Genomic DNA, 23,028 nt, shown 5'->3' on the forward strand with positions numbered 1-23,028 from the left:
TTTCTGATGGCTGAGTAATATTCCATTATATATATGGACCACATCTTCTTTACCCATTCATCCATTGAAGGGCATCTCAGCTCTTTCCACAGTTTGGCTATTGTGGACATTGCTGCTATGAACATTGGGGTGCATATGGCCCTTCTTTTCACTACATCTGTGTCTTTGGGGTAAATACCCAGTAGTGCAATTACTGGGTCATAAGGTAGCTCTGTTTTTAATTTTTTGAGGCATCTTCACACTGTTTTTCCGAAGTGGCTGTACCAACTTGCATTCCCACCAACAGTGTAAGAGGGTTCCGCTTTCTCCACACCCTCTACAACATTTGTTGTTTCTTGCCTTGTCAATTTTTGCCATTCTAACTGGTGTGAGGTGGTATCTCAGTATGGTTTTGATTTGAATTTCCTTGATGGCTAATGATGATGAACATTTTTTCATGTGTCTGTTAGCCATTTGTATGTCTTCTTTTGAAAAGTGTCTGTTCATGTCTTCTGCCCATTTTTTGACTTATTTGTTTTTTGGGTGTTGAGTTTGAGAAGTTCTTTATGGATCTTGGATATTAGCCCATTTGCAAATATCTTCTCCCATTCCGTGGGTTGCTTCTTTGTTTTGTTGACTGTTTCCTTTGCTGTGCAGAAGCTTTTTATCTTGATGAAGTCCCAAAAGTTCATTTTCCCTTTTGTTTCACTTGCCTTTGGAGATGTATCTTGACATAAGTTGCTGTGGCCGATGTCGAAGAGGTTCCTGCCTATGTTCTCCTCTAGGATTTTGATGAATTCCTGTGTCATATTGAGGTCTTTCATCCATTTTGAGTTTATCTTTGTGTATGGTGTTAGAGAATGGTCAAGTTTCATTCTTCTGTATATTGCTATCCAATTTTCCCAGCACCATTTATTGAAGAGACTGTCTAGCTTTCTTTTTTATTACTGTTTTCATTATATACATATTTTCATCATTTTATTTTTACTTATCTGTGTAATTATAGTTTAAGGGAATTTCTAGACAGCATATATTTGGGTCTTTCTATTTGGATCTTCCTTTTTTATCTGTTATGACAATCTATCACTTAATTGGAGTGTTTCAATGATTCATATTCGGAGTAATTACCAGTAAGTTTGTATTAATATTTACCATCTTGCTGTTTGTTTTATACTTGTCTAATTTGTCCTTTTTTTCTTTTTCCTGACTTCTTTTTGTTTTGCTTTGTTTTTTGAATTCAACTTAATGTCCTCTCTTGGCTTATACACTTCTGTTTTATTTAAAAGCTTACCGTATATCTTTTTAAGAATCATAGTTTACCTTCAAATATGTTCTATCACTTCATTTCATGAAAGAGACTTGCAACAGTGTATTCCTGGTTTCCTCTCCCATGCTTTGTGCAGTTGTTGTCATAACTTTTCATTCTACATATACTTAAGCTTATAATTTTTTGCTTAAACAGTAAATTATTTTTTAAAGAACTTAAAAATGAGAAAAATTTATTTATATTTATCTATATATTTCCTGTTTCTGGCACTCTTCCTTCCTTAGTGTAGTTCCAAATTTCTATCTGGTTTCAAAGGTGATGGTTTTCAATACATGGATGGAGCTAGAGGGTATTAAGCTAAATGAAGTAAGTCAGTCAGAGAAATACAAATACCATATGATCTCACTGATATGTGGAATTTAAGAAAGAAAACAGATGAACATATGGGAAGGGGAAAACGAGAGAGGGAAACAAACCATAAGAGACTCTTAAAGATAGAGAACAAACTGAGGGTTAATGGAGGGAGAAATTGGATATGTAAGTCCCTTCCCTCTTCTGTGTTTTCTCTCACATACAAAAGGTGTGTGAAATCTTGAGAGCTGAAGGTGGAAGACACCTGGTGTTGGATGTCAAGTGGAGGGTACAGAATATGAAGCTGGAAAACATCTGCAAAATGAAATGGAGAAAGAGCTTGTAGTGGAAGTGGGTTTTTATCCTCAAGTTCAAGAAAAAGACACTTTGAAGGCAGTGGATAATTATATATGAAATGAAAGAAGGAGGTTACAAAACTGCTGATGGTTTTAAATATTAGGATGATTTACAAAAAAAACCAAAACAAAACAGCAATGAAGCCCTCTTTCTTAACAAGATATAGTCATGTGGCCTGAGAACACAGGGACTGCCAATCTGAATTAAGCCCATGTCACATCTCTCACAGTGGGACAGAGGATGCATTCTTGGGCTCCATGACGTTCTTCTTGAGGTCAACCCATAGGGTTAGAGTTTCACCTTCTTCAATTCTGGTTGTCTCCAATATTGATTGCAACTCTATCTGCTTATATAAAGATTTATGGAAGTACTTGCATAAAGTGCTTGCATAACTACTTACATAAAGATAGGCAGAGAAGGATGCTATACTGAATGACAGCATGCTATTGCACAGATGTGTTGACCTTACTTATGAAATGTAAAGGAAGAAGCTGTAGTCTTCACATTGCTTAATATCAATTATTAATTTCTCCTTGGAATATTTTTGGGGGTTTCAGAAAAGTGGAGACCATGTTTAGCATTATTATATGAAATAATAATTCAAAGGCAGTTAAATAAGAGTATGGGGATGGTTAGCTTTCAGTGCATCTAGAAGTTATAAGAGATTGAAAAGAGTAACTATAATTACTGGCATTATTGAACGTGGTCAATGCCCTGTTTTAAGCATTTTATGTATACTTATTCCTTTAATCTCCTTAAAGGTTCTACCTGAGGTAGGTACTATCATGATCCCATTTTACAGATGAGAAAGCCAAGAAGCCCAGAAGTCACCCCAGATTGCAAGTTGGTAAGAAAGAGTCAGAGCTAGGATTCACATCCAGGAATGTGGCTGTAAAAGCCTGCACATCATAATGATGAAGAAGACTAAAGAATAAAAGAGCATAGGGGTGCCTGGGTGACTGAGTTGGTTAAGCATCTGACTCTTGATCTCAGCTCAGGTCTTGATCTCAGGGTTGTGAGTTCAAGGCCTGTGTAAAAAAAAAAAAAAAGAAAGAAAAAAAAAAGACTAGAAACAAGGTAGGATCACTGAGAAAAGAATTAGACTGAAGAACTGAAAAGGGGTTTTAAATAAAATATTTTTAACCTATAGAAAACTGCAGAAGTAGCCAAGGTTAAAAAATACATAGAACAACACATTAACTTATATTAAAAATGAAAAGGCTTCTATGTAACTGATCTTTAAGATTCCTTCCTAGAATTCCACAATCTGATGATACCAATAACCAAATTGTGAGCCCAACTATGTTCTGAAAACCCTCTCACATCAATGAGCCCCTGCGATCGCTCACTGAAGTTCTACCTGTAGATATATAAGCACATGTCAAGAAATAGAGCATAAAAATGTGGTTAAAACAATTGAGAACAAAAAATGGACTTCAAGATCACTTCAAAATAAAAATAAGAAATAAGACCTGCAAAATTTCTCAGAAAGGGGAACCAGAAAAGCATGGGGAAGTTTCTGGGGTCCCTTCAACTGTTTCTGACGTCAGAAGAAATGAACGGTTTACCAGGAATCAGCACCTGGCTGGTGGAGAGCTACTGAAGACAACTTGCTTCTGGACCAGATGGGCTTATTGCCGGGTGTGATGAAGGCTCCCAGGAGGGTTAAACTGGCCTTGTTAATGGACTTCAATAAAATTTGGGAAAAGGGAACAATGACAAAGCCTGTAGTAAAATGAGTATTGCTCACTTTATTTAGGAAAAAAGTATAGGCTCTTTACAGTAGATTTTGACTAGAAAAAATATTTGCAAGTATTTATTACCCTCAAACCAGAAGGCTAGCTGGCAAAATGAAGCACAAGGCCCACTGAGGCAGTAAATGAGTGGGGAGAAGCAGGCTGCTTGGGGACCTTCTTTAGGAGACTAGGGGAGGTGCCACAAAGGGATTGGTGTTGCTCCGTGGTCTCATCAGCTGGATGAAGAGAAAGTTCTTCCCAGGAGCAGGCAACTTGGGTGAAGGTGGGTGAGCATACAACTGTGTTTGTGAGTCTGGCTTTAGGCTTGGGGGGTTGAGAAAGGAAATTGGGGTCATATTGGTGAAAAGCCAAGTCTCCAGTATAGTCCAGTATAATCACCAGCAGGAGATAATGGGTATATTGAACAGCAAAGCAGGTGGTCACACAAAATGCTAACAAAAGTGAAATACAGCTTTACATTCAAGAGTGTTGGAGAGACACATTTAATACAATTCAACATAGAGCAATTTGGGGAGGAAAGTTTGGTAAAAAATGTTAAAGACATCAAGGTATAGGAAGGACCCTTTAAGGTTAACACAAAATTCAGATACAAGAGTTGAAAGAAAGATGAAGAGAAAGGAGAGTTTCTGAAAATTTGTCAAGCGTAACTCTAGAAGAGAGGGTACGTGGTCAAAGCAGTTTTAATAGAACTGTACTCTCATGATACCAACTGGTTATGTGCATTTTTGTTAGAGATTTTTAAAAATTTGTTTTTATAACTGTAGGGATAATCTGATTCAAAGGCAGCTGATATCCACATTTCCTAAGTATTAAAGAGTAATGCCTTTAAAAACATATTTAATAAGGAGATTGAGGAATGATATGTAGGGGGCATTTAGTCTGTTATGGAGGAACAATGTTTGCAATTTTGTGCAAGTCACTCTCAGCACCTGATGCAATGTCACAAACCAGTAGGTAGTTCACAAATGTCTTGCAGATAAATAAATATTTGAATGAGAAAGAAGCTATTAATGCAGGAAGACACAAGAAAATTGGAGTATGTGTTAGTTTTGTTTTAAAAGGAGAAAGTAGGGTGAAAAATTTTAAGTATGTTTGTCTAGTTTTTCTAATGACAATGGGAAAGCTTGAATAAATAGAATTATAAGCACAATAATTCAGTAAAGTCTATTCAAGGCCAAAAAGCTAATTTTTATTATTTTAACTTTATTATAATTTTGATTTTGAAGATATTTCTCAAAACATGCTACCTCAAGTAGTTCTGTCCCTGCACAAACTGGGAAATTTGGACTAAATGTGCAGCATCAGAAGCATCCCCCCGCTCCTTCAGCTCCTGCCCCAGCTCTACCCAGCTTCAGCTATAAAAACCTGCTCTCAGCAGGCTCAGTTCTGCCCAATCTGATCCAGAGAATCTGTTTGTATGGTGTTAGTGTCTCCTTTATTAAGGGATGAGGTGGCAGGGTAGGGGTTAGGGACAGTGTCTGTAAATTCAAAAGTAGTCTCCTCTCCTGTGTTATGATACCTACGCTAACTCTAGGCTTCAGATTCCCTACCTGTTCCCCACTATGGAAGACAATCTGCCCTGGGGTCACTTCACTCCTCTGTGCCTTTGCTTCTATTCTACTTCAACCCTGAACAAAGCCCTGTTCTGCCCCCCTCAAATCATCCCTCTGAGTCACTTCTCATAAGTGGACTTGGCTTCCAAGGCTCTTACCCTGCCTTGTGTGGATCTCCCAATCTTTACTAGGGTGCATTTTGGGAATCCTACCACTTCTTTTTGTAACACCCCAGATGGACACTAACCCTGCTTAAAGAGGGGTTTTCATGGCCTGCTGGCCTTTCTCTCCCAGCGGCTACTCTTGTGTCTCTCATTCAGTCTCTGGAGTTCCCAGCAAGTCTTAATGTCAGTGCTTGTGTGTAGGTTTGGACCATCTTCCAATAGAAGCTAAGACATAGTTTGATTTTTCAGGAATTGATCATTTTCATTGGCAGAAAAATCTTTTCACCAAGGATCAAAAGCTATGGCTATGTAAAAATCAGGGTTCTCTGGAGAAACAGCACCAATAGGAGATTGTGTTTGCATGTGTGTGTCTGTGTGTGTGTTTATAAATATATGGGGGGCTGGCAAGTCCAAAATCTATAGGGCAGGCCAGGGGAGCTATGGCTGAAACTCAGTTAATAAGCCTTCCTTTTCCCACATTCAGATAAAGTGGCTTATAGGAAATAAGTACAAAGGCAACTATTTACAATCAGATATCAAACTAATATTCAGGAAAAAAAAGGTTCTTTGCTTAAAAAGAACATTCTAGAAAATATATTGCCTCAGACCTTTTGATCTGGCTCAAACTTGGTATGAAAGGCAGTATTGACAAAAGAAAAACCTACCAAACTGAATGAGGGAAATGGATGAAAATATTTATATAAAATTTATTTGGTTGGAGGGCTTATAAAGCTAAATTGATATGTCTATATAAAACTTCAGAATATTCTGTAGATTGAGTTAGAAGAAAGAGAGTGTACTAATTATATCAATTTAGAAGAACATGTGTGGGTCAGTGAGGTATGTTGAGACACAGGCAAGATAAAGAGAGAGACTGTCAAGATTCTATGTTCTTGAGATCAGAGCATATAGTGAGCCCGGAACTTGGAGTCAGAACAAGTGGTCAGAGATCTCAATTAAGAAACAATGTCAGAATCATTCTTTCTTGCTGAGCAGAGCATTCTCTTCTCAGGCTAATGACTTATAATAAGTAGAGCCACCTGAAAATGAATTACAAAGTAATTAGGAATAAAGTAATTAGTTAGGAACAAAACAGCAATCTTGCAAATTTCCACTTTGGAGACAGGATTTGGGGTGAAGTTGGAAGGTGTTTGAGAAAAAAGAAACTAATATGGTGAAGGGTTTGGGCTGGGAATAAAAGAGAGACTCCTTTTTACTCTAGAGCATCTTGGGCATGGTATGTGACTGCTATTTATCTTGTCACCCATCAGTGCAATTAAGCCCAGTGGATTCCTGGCTTGTCTGGGATTCTCTTTGGATGGAAGAGGACCCAAGAAGATTAAACACGATCATGGATATTAGACCAGTGCTGTCATGTTATTTTAGGGACAAAGAGATCTCTAAAGAGGGATTTGTGGCATTCAGAATAGTTGGGGAGTATAGATTGGTGTGAATACACAGGAAGTCCTGGAATAAATCATACTTAAAAGAACTTGTCTGAGAAATAGACGGAGCAATCAGGACATGGTAAGGAGATTAAAACTCAGAGTCAACTGAGGTCTGGGTAAATGAATAAGGATAGAGGGTATATATATGTTATGTTCAGAGCCCAATTACTTGGGACAGGTGATGGGATTCCAACTGATAACAAAGGGAGAGAAACTTTTGTGTCTACGTTCTCCAACAAGAAGAATGGTAATAAAACTGTTTGTTTTGTACTCTCACCATAAGATGGGAAGAAAAAGGGAAGAGAGGTAGGGAAGTATTAAGAACATCTAGCAATTTCAGATGACTTCATTTTATAAGGACCAAAGTGAACAAACCTGTGTGTGAGCTGAGTCACTGTCAGGAATCTGGGAACTATCTGACCCTGGAGAATGGAAGTGGGGCCAGGGGATTAGTGATGAACAAGTGCTCTTCCAGTTTTGAAAAAAGGAATTCTGCAAACTACACACTGGCAAATCTGATTTTATTCCAGGGAAGGCTTCTAAAATAGAATATTAAACAGATGGTGTGTGAACACAGAGAAGAGGAAGCAGTGACTCACTAGGGAAAGTCATGCCAAACTCATAATCATGCTCTTTTTTATCACGCTCCTAGATTGATGGAACAGGAAAAATGGGGGGACACCTTTAGAAGAGCCTTCCTTGATTTCAAAAGAGCATTTGCCAAAGACTCTCATTATAGTTTGGAAAACACAGTAATGAGCTATTAGCTGAATGTCGGGATAGTCAGGTGAAATTGTGGCTGTTTAAACAATAACCTCCAAAATAGTGTTGATTAATAGGTTGATGTCCACTGGATGAAATGTTGAAGAGAAAGGTCACATGGCTCGGCTCCTGGCTGACTTCACCATTTCATCAATTGCTTGGCTCAGGATGTAGAAGGCCACATGAAATTTGCAAATGATACAAAGCTGAGTGACAGAAAGAGCTAATATGACAGATGCATGAATTGAGATTCAAAACTATTTTGACATCTAGAACTCTAGGCAGAAACCAATGAGATAAAATTTAACAAGGACAAATGTAAAATTCTATACTTAGAACTCCATGGATATGGAATGTTAATGACCTGCCCAAATTTCTGACCCCTCAGGCTCTAACACTGACTACAAAATCCATGTGTCTCTGCCATTTTGCCCATAGGCATGCCCCTTTAATTTCCCCGGCTTGAGGTAGGAATATAAGAAACTTTTTTATTAGTGTTTCCAGCCATGCTGTTGGACTAGCCCGGAGGTTATTATTGCAATTCTTACTTATACACAGTGTTCACAGTAATTGAATCCCAGATTCTATGGCCCTGATCTCCAGTCTCTCTTTGGCTATGTCCCTGAATCAGCTGCTCAGCACCTGCCCATTTGAATCTTCATGATAGTTGACGCTATGGAACTCAGCAAACCTCCTGCACTGGCCCTGCTTTAATAATTGTCCTTTATCCTGGGCTTTTGTTTGCAGTACATGACTTCTAAGTTTGATACATGATTTGAATGCACTTCAAGCTCTTTCCTCCCATAGACTGGCTGGAAATATAGTTTTAGGTCCAAAGCCTGAAAGCAATCAGTTAGGTTGAAATTGAAGCCAAAGATGTGACTCTGACCTCCAAGGGAGCAGGTGCAGAGTAAATGAAGGGAGCCAGAACCTAAGTAGGAGGGAAACCAGAGTTGTGGTTGGAGTAAGGAAGACTGCAGAAGAAATGGAGAACAGGACAGCTAGAATGCTGGGAGGTAAACCAAGAGAGGGTGTCACAGAAGGCAAGGCTGTGGACGATTTTCAGGTGAAGGGATTGATCAATAGTGCTAAGTACAGCTAAGATGTCCAGAAGGATAAAAGACTTAAAATATTTCTATTGGATTCAGCAAAGTTTGGATCACCAATGGCACTGGCAGAAGAAGCTTCTGGGGAGAGAAATGGAGGAAAAAGTTAATTGCCAAAAGTTGAAAGGGAAGTGGTTTGGAGAAATGGAGATGGGGAGAATCACCTGCACACTGGAATAAGGGCAAGAGAATGTTAGAGTAGTAGCTAGAAAGGGGCAAAGTGTTAGATGAGGGAAGGCTGTGTGTTGTTTACATATAGAGCAGATAAAATGTCATTAGAGGGATAAATGGAAGATTCATAAATGTGTTTTTGTTGGGGGGAAATCCCTATAGATCCACCTATATATTTTCTTGTTCCTCCCACCTTCCTTTCCTTTTCTCATCCCACTTATTCTTCCTTCCTGTCTCAGTCCTTCTGTTCCTCTCTCCATCTTTTTCCTTTGGAGGTTGGGGACCAGGCTTTGTATTTTTCTGAATTCACACCACTGTCTTCATAGCCTTGTTTGACTGGGCTCAGTGACATCATGCCTGAACGGAGGCATGAGCTACTACGAATAGGGACTGCTCGAAACACATGCTAATAATGGAATTATAGCGCCCTAACCACTGTACTTTGTCAGTATCTGGCACTAACAAAAATATTTTGAGGGATATGCATATTAATGAGGGTGTACCTTGAAGCAAGATAATGTCTGGATGGATGAGGGTTCTGGAAATCATGTCACATGTGGAAACTTTAGGGGACCTGGGGATAGCTCAGAAAGAGGATACTAGCCTGAGGGAGGAAGGTAGAACAGACTTGTTCCACTTTTCTCTGAGGGAAAACTTTAGGACCAAGACACATAAGTTACATGAAACTGAAATTACAGTAGTCCCTCTTTATCTGTGGGGGATGCCTTCCAAGACCCCCAGTGGATGCCTGACACCAAGAATAGTACTGAGTCCTGCATATACTATGCTTTTTCCTCTACAGACATACTTATGATAAAGTTTTATCTATAAATTAGACACAGTAAGAAATTAACAACAATAACTAATAAATAAAATAGAACAATTACAATGGTGTCCTCTAATGAAAGTTATGTGAATGTGGTCTCTCAAAATGTTTGATTGTACTGTATTTGCCCTTCTTCTTGTGATGATGCGAGATGATAAAATGCCTATGTTACAAGTTGATGCGAGGTGAATGGCGTAGGCATTGTGACTTAGCGTGACTATTGACCTTCTGACGATATGGTCAGAAGGAGGATCATCTGCTTCCAGACTGTGGTTGACCAGTGGTAAACGAAACTGCAAAAAGTGAAACTGAGGATAAGGGATAAGGTGGGGGGACTACTATAGTTTGATGTTTGGAAGAATGTGCCATGCGAGTCCTTTGAATTGTTCTCTTCCTATTGCTAGAAGCTTGAGCCGAGTGACATTGCCTCAGGGAGGAGATGGTTCCTTGTAGTCCCAAGATGGCTTTTTAAGTTCTTCCCTAAAATTTCCCAGCAAAAGCCCTGATAATACTCTTGCTGGATGGCCCAGGTCACCTGTCCATCCTCAAAGTGACCAGGGAAATGGAATAGGTTATCTAGATCTTGACTCACCTGTTCCATCCCTTGCTTTGTCTTTACTTAAACCATGGGGAGCCCTAAATCAGGCAGCTCTGGGGAGGGAGGAATGGAGAAATCAAGATTGGAAAGTCAACAGGAAAAATGGGCATTGCAACAGTATTCTCTGAGACATTGTCCGAATTAAGAAGGAGTGCCCACTGAAGGTTCAGAAGAAGGAGAAAAAAATCAAGCGATTGTTGATTGTGAACACTTTACATTTTTCTCCCCTGAACACTGGCTGGTAAAATTGCTCTCCCACATTCCTTTCTACCCACCCCCTCTTTTTTCATTTTATGCTTCTCTTTGGAGCTCATCTCTTATTTTCTCTCCTCTGTCTCTCAGAACCCAAAACCATGTTTAGAATGAGGTGAGATAGCAAAGAACAGGCATCACTAAGGGGTAGTGAGAAGGTATCCTGGTTTTACCCATTCCTCTACTTATCCTCTCTGTGCCCTTCCATCCCTGGGCCCAAAAGTTCTGATTATAAAGAAAGAAGATATTTTTAGTGTGACTGTATAAAAATTGTGCCATTTTTTTTATAGTCAATGTGTGTCAAAAGACTATTTTGCTTTTTTGTTAAAATTATTCCTGACTTTGAGGCTTGATTCTCCTTTATCCTCTTGCCCAATATTTAATTGCATTTCTGTCTTATGCATTCAATACATAGTTACTGAGTTTTTGCTCTATAAATCTCTAGTCGTCGATGACCACCATGGGGAGTGCAGAGCAGGGCACACATCATGGCTTCATCAATGCATGCATCAGACCCAAGAACCTCTATGGCCTTTACCTTCTGACTTTTTTTTTTTATTTTTTTATTTTTTTTAAAGATTTTATTTATTTATTTGAGAGAGAGAGAATGAGAGACAGAGAGAACGAGAGGGGAAGAGGGTCAGAGGGAGAAGCAGAGCCCCCTGCTGAGCAGGGAGCCCGACGTGGGACTCAATCCTAGGATTCCAGGATCATGACCTGAGCCGAAGGCAGTTGCTTAACCAACTGAGCCACCCAGGCGCCCTACCTTCTGACTTTTTGCTGGCTTTCCTCTGTTAATCTGATAGTGCAATTGGCCAAGACCTTGTGTATTGATTGCTATGGGTCTGTAGGCTTCGTCTATAGAAGCCTCGAGAGAAGAATGCTTATTTCCATTACCACTATTAGTTTAGAATTCCAATGCCAACTTTACTCAGTACTCTTCTGATCCTATGCAGTGTGATCAATGAACTCCAGGCTGGACCCTGGAACTGCCAAAACATTTGGAGGTGAGACAGGGAATCTGATTATACACATAAGTAAACTGGCCATTTCTCTTTTTGGTGGGGGAAGAAACCCAGTTCTCTAGTTCACTTCCCCATTGGCATTTACAACTCTGCTGCTCTCATGATCCCTGGGGGTAAAGGTTGCAAAAAAAAAAAAAAGATATTTTTCAAGTTCTGCAAATTTTTGTGCTTAAAGAAGTTGCTTTCTATTTTTTCTCCCCCAGCAACAAAGACCCATCTCTGCTGGGCTGGATGCCACAAACAAAAATCTATGGGAGAAAAAGCATTAGAATTAGGTGTAATTACTACGGGTAGGTGACTCACCCAGTGTCCTTTCCAGGGACATACTGGTTTACTGATTTGCTATGCTTCCCCTTACCCTCACCAAAATGACCAAGAATCATCCTGTTTAATTTTCTGATTTCACTATTACGTACTGCCAAAGTCATTAATCAGTCAGAAATTCTCAAAGGATCAATTTATTGCAATTTGTTTTCCTATCAGCACATCGAGGAGAAGAATCCAGCAGGTGGAATCCAGGTGTACTCTGGTGCTGTAATGCAGATGAAGGAACTGCACCCATAGCAGTAACTCTGGCTTTGCTTTTTCCAAAGTTCATGATGACACGAGAAAAAGAAATGATACTCCTCTTTCTTCACCGACATTCTTCAAAACTTCAGGAGGATTTGTTAAGGCAACAGCAAGTTTAGCATTAAAACATGATGCAAAAAACTTTATCTGGAAAAAGACACTTGTATGTCTCACAGCAGCCAAATCAAATGAAAAATGTAAAAGAGCAGATTTCTGCATACCTGGTTTTTCAGCTAAGGAGTAAAAACTAACCAAAGATGTCTTGGGCACATTTGATTCAGTCCTTTGAACCACTGCACTTATGAGCCATGGGGTCATGGACATAGCACACAGAAGCAAACAGTAGAGAGAATGAGCTGTGTTTGGTTTAAGCTGATGGATATTAAAAAAAAATAAGAAGGCCCTTGTTAATGCCATCCCACCCTACTTGTGGTCTACCTTCTAGGAGGCTACTTCTGACTTCTTACCAGGAGAAGTAAAAAAGCCTAAATGATGCAGACACCACCATGATTATGCTTATTTGTCAATCTGTAATCCTTTTGTGGGTTTCCTTGTAGAAATTGGAAGGTTTGTCACAAAACTCTCCCATATGCACCATTTGACCACCGTGATTTCTCCATCACTGTAATTTGAGGCACTGCCCAAGGTGTAAACCTCTGTCAGAATTTCAGTTTCCCTGTGTTTGGGTATTTACTAATATAATGAATATACATGCTTGTCTTTGTTAATATCAACTAAAAGTTAACTATATAGAATGTAACTTCCAAAGTTGATAGAAGTTACAAAGTTGATACCTCTTACAAAAATTTAATAAAGTAAACAGATAACTTGGGGTTTGCTTGCTTTCTTCTTTCCTTCTCTGTCACCATGACCTTTAGGATTGGATAAATTACAATCCATTGAGTTTGAAAATTTCCTTCCCCAAATCTGTTTTTGTCCCCTTTTCTGGTTTCTATCTCCTGGAAGCAGGATTTCTGATTGTCCAGTTCATTTCACTAAGAGAACATATATTTTCTACTTCTTTATCCTTTTATTAGGAAAGCTAAGTTATTTATTTATCTGGGTTTTGTTGTTGTTGTTTCTTTGTTTTTCTTAGTTCAGGTCTTTCTCTAGGCACTGAATTAGGCGTGATTCTAGAAGGCAAAATCGGGGGTGGAGGGTTGGTCAATAACTAAAAATAATTACAAAGTCATGTTACATAAATTCTTCAATGAAGAGCCATCCGTGGTGGTGGAAAATCACAGGGTTGTTATTTTACTTAAGCTAAACAGAGGAAACTCCATCCAAATGGGAACTAATTGAAAATGCCTTTTCAAAAATGTCCTTCAGACTCTTCAAAATAAAGATTGCAAAGCCTAAACAGCTTATAAGTGTCTATAAAAGACATAATTTAAGATGAGTGTGGGTGGGTAGAGCGAGCAGTTTCAGAAGCGTAGGTCACTTGCCTTAGACGACTATATGCTGGAGATGGTGCCTGGTTTCACCAAAACCACAAATGTTGACAGCTGCAGAGAAACCTCCTTGGGCTTCATTCTCCTTTAGACACATGCTGAATTGAAATAAAAATTAGAGACCAAAAAAAAATTATTTTTCAGTTTCTTAGGAGTACAGCTGAACTCCAACCTAGAACCTGAACCAACACTTGAAGGCCACGGAGACAAAAGGACTAAAGCAGCAATTTGATGCCCTGATGTCTGGATGCTGGATGCTCCCCCACTCACACAATTTCTCACGTGGACCACTTGAATGTTTATTACAAACAATGTATTAATGTGGTGGACCCATGAATGATAATTCAAACTTTATTTTTTTTAGCACAAAAATCTGTTTGAATTTCAGTATCCTAGATTTTAGTTCAGGATACTGAATTCTTTGAACATCTCATATGGCATTTTAAGTTTAACTGTATGGTCCCCTCAAATTCGTATTTTGAAATCTTAATCTCCAGCACCTCAAATGTGCCTGTATTTGGAGATAGGGCCTTTAAAGAGATAATGAAGTTAAAATGAGTTAGGGTGGGCCCTAATCCATTCTGACTGGTGTCCTTATAAGAAGAAGAGATTAGGACACACAGAAAAACATCAGGGACGTGTGAGCACAGAGGAAAGATCATGGAGGGACATAGTGAGAAATGTTTTTGCAAGCCAAGGAGACAGGGCTCAGAAGGAATCAAACCTTACAACACATTGATCTTGGACTTCTAAATGTGAGAAGATAAATTCCTGTTGTTCAAGCCACCTGGTTTGTGGTATTTTGTTATGGCAGTCCTAGTAACCCACACCATGCGTATCAGCAAACTAATACACTATCCATATCAGCTGTTGATTGGTCTTATCCATAAATTAGGATATGTTGGGTTATGATTAGTAAGCAACAAATTAGAGCAAGCTGAATTTCCATACCCAAGATGGACTAAAATTTTGGACTAGAAATTTTATTTCCCCTCTAAGGAATCTAGATGAAAGATTATATAGTCACATGACAGTGATTAAGATGTTTGTTTTTCAGGGGCACCTGAGTGGCTCAGTGGATTAAGCGTCTGATTCTTGGTTCGGCTCAGGTCATGATCCCAGGGCCCTGGGATCGAATCCCGTGTTGGGCTCCCTGCTCAGTGGGGTGTCTGTTTCTCCCTCTGCCTCTGCCCCTCCCTGCCCTGCTCATGCTTGTACACACTCTCTCTCTCAAATAAATAAATAAAATTTTAAAAAAGATGTTTATTTATCAATGAAACAAACCTCCAATTCCGCCTCTACACATATCCTTTCATGAAGAAGAATCAAAATTCCTTGTTTGGAGCAGTGAAAGTTTGCTGTTAGTAACTTTAGTAACATTAGCACCAGCTTTCCTTGTTTTACATAGTTTATTATATGCACTCCTGAAACCGGTCAGCTTTCTACTTAGCACTTTCACTATCCAGAGAGTCCACTGTGTGAAATGTCCTGGTGCAGAATGGCTGAGAAGTCCCATTGCCAGCTATCAGTGTGGCCTGTGGGCATGAACAGGACGGTGGGGGAGCATCCAGCATCCAGACATCAGGGCATCAAATTGCTGCTTTAGTCCTTTTGTCTCCGTGGCCTTCAAGTGTTCAGGTGCTAGGTTGGAGTTCAGCTGTACTCCTAAGAAACTGAAAAATAATTTTTTTTTTGGTCTCTAATTTTTATTTCAATTCAGCATGTGTCTAAAGGAGAATGAAGCCCAAGGAGGTTTCTCTGCAGCTGTCAACATTTGTGGTTTTGGTGAAACCAGGCACCATCTCCAGCATATAGTCGTCTAAGGCAAGTGACCTACGCTTCTGAAACTGCTCGCTCTACCCACCCACACTCATCTTAAATTTTAACTGCATGTTGTGTTATACCAATACAGTCCAGAATATGTAAGATTAAGATGTTTCCCACGTGGTTCTTTTTTTTTTTTTTAAAATTTTATTTATTTATTTGACAGAGAGAGACTGCGAGAGAGGGAACACAAGCAGGGGGAGTGGGAGAGGGAGAAGCAGGCTTCCCGCCGAACAGGGAGCCCGATGTGGGACTCGATCCCAGGACCCTGAGATCATGACACGACTGAGCCACCCAGGCGCCCCTCCCACGTGTTTCTGAAAGCGCTTAACTCCCCTTTATCAGTTAGAGCTTTTTGATGCCAGTCACGAAAATGTATTCAGGCAAAACAATTATATCTCTATCTCCATATTTCTATCTATCTCTATCTATCTCTCTATCAAGGGGAGGTTACAAGATTAAACAGGCAAACAACAAAACCCCACAAAAAAACAAAAACAAAAAGCAATGCAACACTGACAACTCACAACTAAAGAACCAGACAAAAGAAAATAGAAAACAGGCCATTCTGAAGAGTTCTGGTAGCAGGAGAAGCCGGAGTTTGGTCAGGCATGGCTGCTGGATTTAATCAGCTTCAACTGGCCTCAGTGTCTTCAAGATTCTCACGTGATTCTAGTCCAGGAAGGTCTGGGCCTCTGACCGTACGGGTTCCCTGCCCTGTCTTTGGCTAGAGAGGGCAAGGTACCTTGGGTAACAGTTCCATCCCACTTGTGCAATGAGGCAGAGACCATTCCCCCCAACTGCCACCGCCCCAAATCGTGAAAGGAAGGGGAGAGGAACACTGGCAGCCAGATGGCCACAAACAGCTACCCTGAGTTTCTTTACCAGGCTGAGTTGCATTTGAGCATCACTTCTGTGGTTTGGGCATACATTAGTGTGCATCCGGCAGTGCTCCTAGATGCTTCTTTCCAACTTAAGGACCGAAAGTGTCCCTTCTGCTATGTTCTCTCTATGAGGGATCCATTGGTTGCTCTCAGGGACCACTCTGCATGCTCCATCTCAGTACATCTGGCCCTGAATTGTGGCATACTTGTTCTAAGGCATGTTGAGATCTTTTTGCTCCATGAAAAGCTTGTTTGTGTAAATATTATTATTAATAGTCATTATCGGAAACAAGGAACATCTTGATGGCATGAGAAAAAGAGGAACCAGTTCTGGTTGGGTGCCAAGTGGAGCAGCTGTGTGGAGCAGACATGGAGCTCCGAGCCGCCAGACATGTTGGAGAGCTGCTCCTCACTTTTGCATTTTGGTAGAATTTCCCAGAAGGCGGCAGAGGCCTGGGAGGTTCTAAGTGTTAGAATGTGGATCTATGTGCTTTAGGGCAATGTAAGCTTTTTCCTTAGGCTGACTGTGTTTGCAAAAACTCCCAAGGGCCACGTTCTGTCCTGAGGCTTCCAAATGAGGATGTGTGTTCATGAGGCAGAGTATTTCAGACCTCCTTGGGTCTAGGGGCAGGAGCCCATTTGTGTTTCTTCCTTCTGGTACCCCAAAGGTCCAGAGATTTGGAGGACGAATGGAGGGAGGTCCACCTGGGAGTGAGAATCATGCAAAATCACAAAAAGTGACCTTTCCCGTTATGAATAAACCAATCACAAAATCCAGTCAAACATCGCAAAATGACGTCGCCTGAATTATTGTGCTGTTGCATAATGTTTAAAGCATCCAACACTCAAAGCAGAAATGCAGTTATACTGAGTACAATAGCATGAAACAAAGCATTAATACTCAGTGTGGTATTCATGGTGGTTTAACCTTCTGTCCACTGAGGAGGTTGTGAATGGAACCAAGAGCTTCACGGCTGGACTCATGGAAATGAGTGTACGCGGCAGACGGAGATGTTGCTGGGAATTTCTTGTAGCGCCTGGGTACCTTTCTGCTTCCGTGGGATAGATGGGGAGAGAATATAGAGCGGCTAGAAACAGGAGAAGATCACAGGGTGCCTCTAAGGAGACTATGAGCTTTTCTGCTGTAAGCAACATGGCTCTATTTGACGACACCAGCAAACCCAAACCATGGGAATGGAGTGAAGTCCATGGATGGTAGCCGTGTATTAGGGAGGATCTGAGTGGCTAGGACAGATCAGAGCACAAAGTTCTGGGAAAGCTGGAAAGACTGGGTTCTGCTCCTGGAAACATTATCCAAAGCAAAATTCAGGGATGGAAGTCCAGGAAGGGAAACTCCCTATTGCCCAGCCCTTTCTCTGACCCCGAGAGCTTGGTTGACATTTAATGACAGAGATTGGTGAGATTTTTCAGTTCCAAGCAAATTTGGTGCTTATTAGTTTTGAGTCTGAAAGTGTGGAGGAAATCTTATTTTCTTAGAAGGGCAATATCAGACCTCCTTGCTTACAACAGATTTGCTTTTTGTAGGGTGAAAAATTTGATAAGGGAGAGAAGCCCTTCCACAACCACTCCCCACAAGAACAATAGTGAAGGGGGCATGCTCCTGTAATAAAAAGGAGTTTGAGGGATTGCTAAGGGGCTGAGCCCCTAAACTGTAAAGCTGTTTTTCCTCCCTGAGTGGGAAGGGCTGGAGCTCAGAGCAATAGAGGGGATTTTGTCTGGGGTGATGGTGAAGGGGGTGGGTAAAGAAATGAAGTGGGGGCACTTAGAGAGGAAATATTCAGAGGTAGCATGGAAGTGTCTCATGGAGATTTTATTACATCTTATTTCTAATTCTCTTCCCCATCACTTTGTGAAAATTTCAGGAGAATCTAAATGGCTTTGCCTCCCCCCCCCCCCCCAAATACCATGTGGCTGGATGTGTTTGGAAGATGCGGTGGTGGGCTGTGGATCTCATGGTGCTATGGTGGTGTGCGTGGGGGTGGACCTGGGGGGTTGGGTGGAGAAGCCAAGGCCACCCACGAGAGACCTGCCACATCCGACTACCCCATTTTAGCCAGCTGTCACTGTGCCTGGCTCCATGCTAAGCCTTTTTTATATGTTACCTCATTTAATTTTCACAACAATCCAGCAAGGCAGGCACTAGCGTGTTTTCTGTTAAATCTGTGTCAATAGCCTCCCTCCACTGGCAGGATTGTGTTTTATTACCTTTGTATCCCTATTGTCCATTATAGGGTATGAAGGTCCTCATGACTATTTGCTCAATTAAACTGAACAGCAAGGGAGATAGGATTGAAGATAGAGATTGAAGCTAGGTTATAGGGCCTTGACTGACACATCAAGTTTGGATTTCGTCTAAATTGTTGGGTTAGTTGGGGAAGTGACAGGGTGAACCAACAGCATGGAAGGTTTTTGTTTTTTGTTTTTAATTATGTTCAGTTAGCCACCATATAGTACATCATTAGTTTTTATGTTGTGTTCAATGATTCATTAGTTGTGTATAACACCCAGTGCTTAACACAACACGTGCCCTCCTTAATACCCATCACCAGGCTAACCCATGCCCCCACCCCCCTCCCCTCTGAAACCCTCAGTTTGTTTCCCGGAGCCCATAGTCTCTCATGGTTCGTCTCCCCCTCTGATTTCCTCCCCTTCAGTTTTCCCTTCCTTCTCCTAATGGACTCCATGCTATTCCTTATGTTCCACATATGAGTGAAACCATATGATAATTGACTTTCTCTGCTTGACTTATTTCACTTAGCATAATCCCCTCCAGTTCCATCCATGTTGATGCAAACGGTGGGTATTAATCCTTTCTGATGGCTGAGTAATATTCCATTGTACATATGAACTACATCTTCTTTATCCATTCATCTATTGAAGGACATCTCGGTTCCTTCCACGGTTTGGCTATTGTGGACATTGTTGCTATGAGCATTGGGGTACACATGCCCCTTCTTTTTACTACATCTGTATCTTTGGGGTAGTGCAATGGCTGGGTCATAGGGTAGTTCTATTTTTAACTTTTTGAGGAAACTCCATACTGTTTTCCAAAGTAGCATGGAAGTTTTTTGTTCAAAAAGTCCATTCCAGGGGCGCCTGGGTGGCTCAGTCTGTTAAGCATCTGACTCTTGATTTCAGCTCAGGTCATGATCTCAGGGTTGTGAGATAGAGCCCCACATCAGGCTCTGCATTGGGCCTGCTTGAGATATTCTTTTTTCCCTCTCCCTCTGCCCTTCCTGCACCCCTAAAAAAAAAGTCTATTTTATTTATCTTGGTTTATAAGCCTCCAGCAGGTAAGAGTTATATCTTAAAGCTCTAGCTGATGCAGCACTCTATCTTGTATGAATACACTATTTTGACATGTTATTTTTTTTTTTTAAGATTTTATTTATTTGACAGAGAGAGACACAGCGAGAGAGGGAACACAAGCAGAGGGAGTGGGAGAGGGAGAAGCAGGCCTCCTGCTGAGCAGGGAGCCCGATGTGGGGCTCGATCCCAGGACCCTGGGATCATGACCTGAGCTGAAGGCAGACGCTTAACGACTGAGCCACCCAGGCGCCCCTTGACATGTTATTTTTGATGATTGGCTATAATGCCAAGGGTGAGCCCAAGTGGTATCTAGAAGCTAGTTGCCCTTTGAGTTATCCTTTGGTTTATAAAAGAAAAAAAGGTACAACAAAGCCTATTAAAACAAAGCTTATTTTTAATGACAATCTTTACAAAACATAAATGTTTGGTTGGCAACAGATAATAAGGATTATTCTTCTGGCCATTAGAAGAAGGGCATGGTTTAACATAGTCCTTTACATCTCTTTCCACTGTGGTGTCTTCTTCAAATCTCCATTTGTTTATCTCGCTTAATTTGGCATGAATAGAAGAGCCAGAGAACTACCAAAATCAACGCTGGAGCAGAAACATGATAATCAGCCAGCCCAATGTCTCCCAACTTCAGAGTCTGCCTAGACGGTAATAAGAATACCTAAGCTTATTTTGGTTTTTCTAAAAACTTAATAGAAACCATATATTTTCCTATGATAAGATCATGCAGGCTAAGTGAAATTTACTTATTTACTTCTGGCAAGAATTTCATCAGCCTGATGTGCTCACCTTGCTCAACTCTTGCTGACTGGAGGCTCTGATTAGCAGTTGTATACATCTTTGAGTAAAGAAATGAGAAGAAAACGGAGTTATTATTTTATAAGCAGCTCTTTGGTGGTAAAAATATTTTCATACAAATATTCCTTGAGGAACATGCAAATAAAAATGAACTTTGGAAAGGATTGCTGAAAAGCGATTTCGTCCACTCTGCTCACTTTTCTTGATGGGGGGGATTGAGGTCTGAGGGTGAAGTTGGCCCCAAGGCCAGGAGGCCAGCACCTTTCTCACGCCAACACGTGTCTGATCTTCCACGCTGCCTCAGATCCTTTGTTGAGCTGGTGGAAAGTGCATCTCCCCAAATAGGTCTGTTCAATGCAAGGTGCAGGAAATGTCCAGCAATCCCTGTACCAGTGGATGAAAGATGACTCCAAACTTTGCTTTGAAAGAGAGGAGAAGGCAAGGGCGTCAACGCTCAGAGACAAAGACCCTTTGCTCTTCTCTGCTCCCGCCTTTATTGGTCCTTCAGGATAATCACAAATCCTTATCACTGTTTCTCAAGCATGTGATGTGTGACAAGGGGTCTTACTGGAACTGAGAGGATCTGTTTACGGGAAAGATACGATATCCTAATCTGCGTGTTCTAGGAGTTCTGCTAAACACAGCCTAGGGAGACAATGCATACATCTCTTAGATCACAGGGCGGCTGTTTGGCCTAAGAAAGCTTCGGGGAAGGCAACTCCCCGGGGGCATTCCTACCGCAGGGTGGTCACGCAGGCCTCAGCATTCCAAAGGCCCACGCCCTTCTCCGAAACCTTCCCTTACCCCCAGCGGCCTCCCTGTTACATTTTAGCAAGCCAGGTATCATGGATGATTTCATGCTCTACATGAACCCCAACAGCGAGGAATCTATATTCTCCAAATTCTGTCCCTACATCCAGCCACTTCCAGTTTTCCAGCAAATCGAAGGCAAGGCCAGCTCCCGTTTTGGGTACTACAGGATAGGTGATTAAAGGCTACCCGATGACGTGGACCTTGATGATGTAGTTGAGGTGAAGACAGAAGGAAGCCCACAAGCATTTGCTGGACACCAGCAAGGACGTCCTTTCGAGAATTGTCCTGGAGGCTTTGTTTGAACACCTCCTGCACCTGCTCCCGTCTCATTCCCCCGCAGGTCTAGCACTGCCTTCTGCTGGGGCTGTCTGCGAGCCCGGGCCCGCTGCTTTCTTCCCGGTACTGGGGGCCTGAAACAGAGGAGCTCCCATCAGAGAGAGCAGAGCCTCTTTGTTAGTGCATTCGCCTGGGCAGAGTGGCCTCAAACCACTTTGAAGCATTCTTTTAACCAGTATTTTCTCCAGTGTAATGAAAGAAAATATTGAAAAAGAAAATATGCTTCTTACAGGAAACAAATTGCTGTGATTTGAATCAAAGGAAAGCACACAGCCAGCCTGAATTTCAGCGAGACAGATCACATGTAAATTGCTGCTAATTCTAGAAAATGGAGTATAGTAGACACATGACTGATGTCTGAAGCGGAAGAATGACACGTGTAAAATACTGACCTTTTGGATGATGAAACAGAAGATGTGAGAGTCTGTTCTTCAAGTTATTTGCCTCTAGTTTGATTGAAATAAACTCAAGGCCTGCAGCGTGAAACAGAGATTTAGGAAAAGCTACAGTAAGTGAAATAGGAGGAAGATGCGACAGGTCACTGTTGCATCCTTTTTCAAAAGAGAACACCGTAACGATGTCACCTCCCCAACCCAGTGTCTGAAGTACAGAGAGTCCTCCTCCCCAGGTAGTTCATCATTCACATTCATGGTCACATATCCGCCCAAGCTTATGACATCCATCGAGGATTTGGCCAAGGAAGGGACTTATGTCTTCTTTTCTTACTTGGCTTTTTCACTTGGGATGGGAAGTTCACTTCTCAAAATAATTGTTAAGTGCAATTTAGGAAAGTTGAGTTCAGCCAGATTCATCTGCTCATTGGAAAATAAATTGGGGGGGGGGAGGGGAGTTCTCCCCAGAGGCGCTGCAAAGCTACCTCACTCAACTATGATCGAAGGGGTAAGTGTCCTTCCTCGCCAGCACACGCCATTTGGAAGGTAGATAGCAAGAATAAAAGCAGAGCACTGGTCTGCCCTTGTTCTGCCTTGTGAAGCCCCAGATAGTCATTGGCATCCACCAAATCAGAGCTTGCTGCTTTTTCCTTTATGCACAAATGCTTTATGCTTTTTCCATACCACTTTAAGTGCAAATTTGAAAGCTGTGGATAGACTCCTTTTTATTTTTTTTTAATTTTTTTTTATGGAATGCAACCTGGAGGACTATTCAAAGGAACTCTTTCCCAATGTGATTACCAGCTCTCTAATTTGACTGAGAATTATTTTAAATTGATAAAATTAGAATAAATAGTAAAGAATTATGGCACTGAAACTCTATGCTCCAAATAATATAGCAACAAATTCCTGACTTGTAAGTTGTTTATAGTATAAATATGGCCGAAGTGGGATATTTTAATTATAAAAGTCATTCTGGAAGATAAAATAAGGACACATAGAAGT

Source organism: Leptonychotes weddellii, chromosome 3 (genome assembly GCF_054177405.1).
Source record: "Leptonychotes weddellii isolate Sample4059 chromosome 3, ASM5417740v2, whole genome shotgun sequence".
NCBI lineage: Eukaryota > Metazoa > Chordata > Mammalia > Carnivora > Phocidae > Leptonychotes > Leptonychotes weddellii.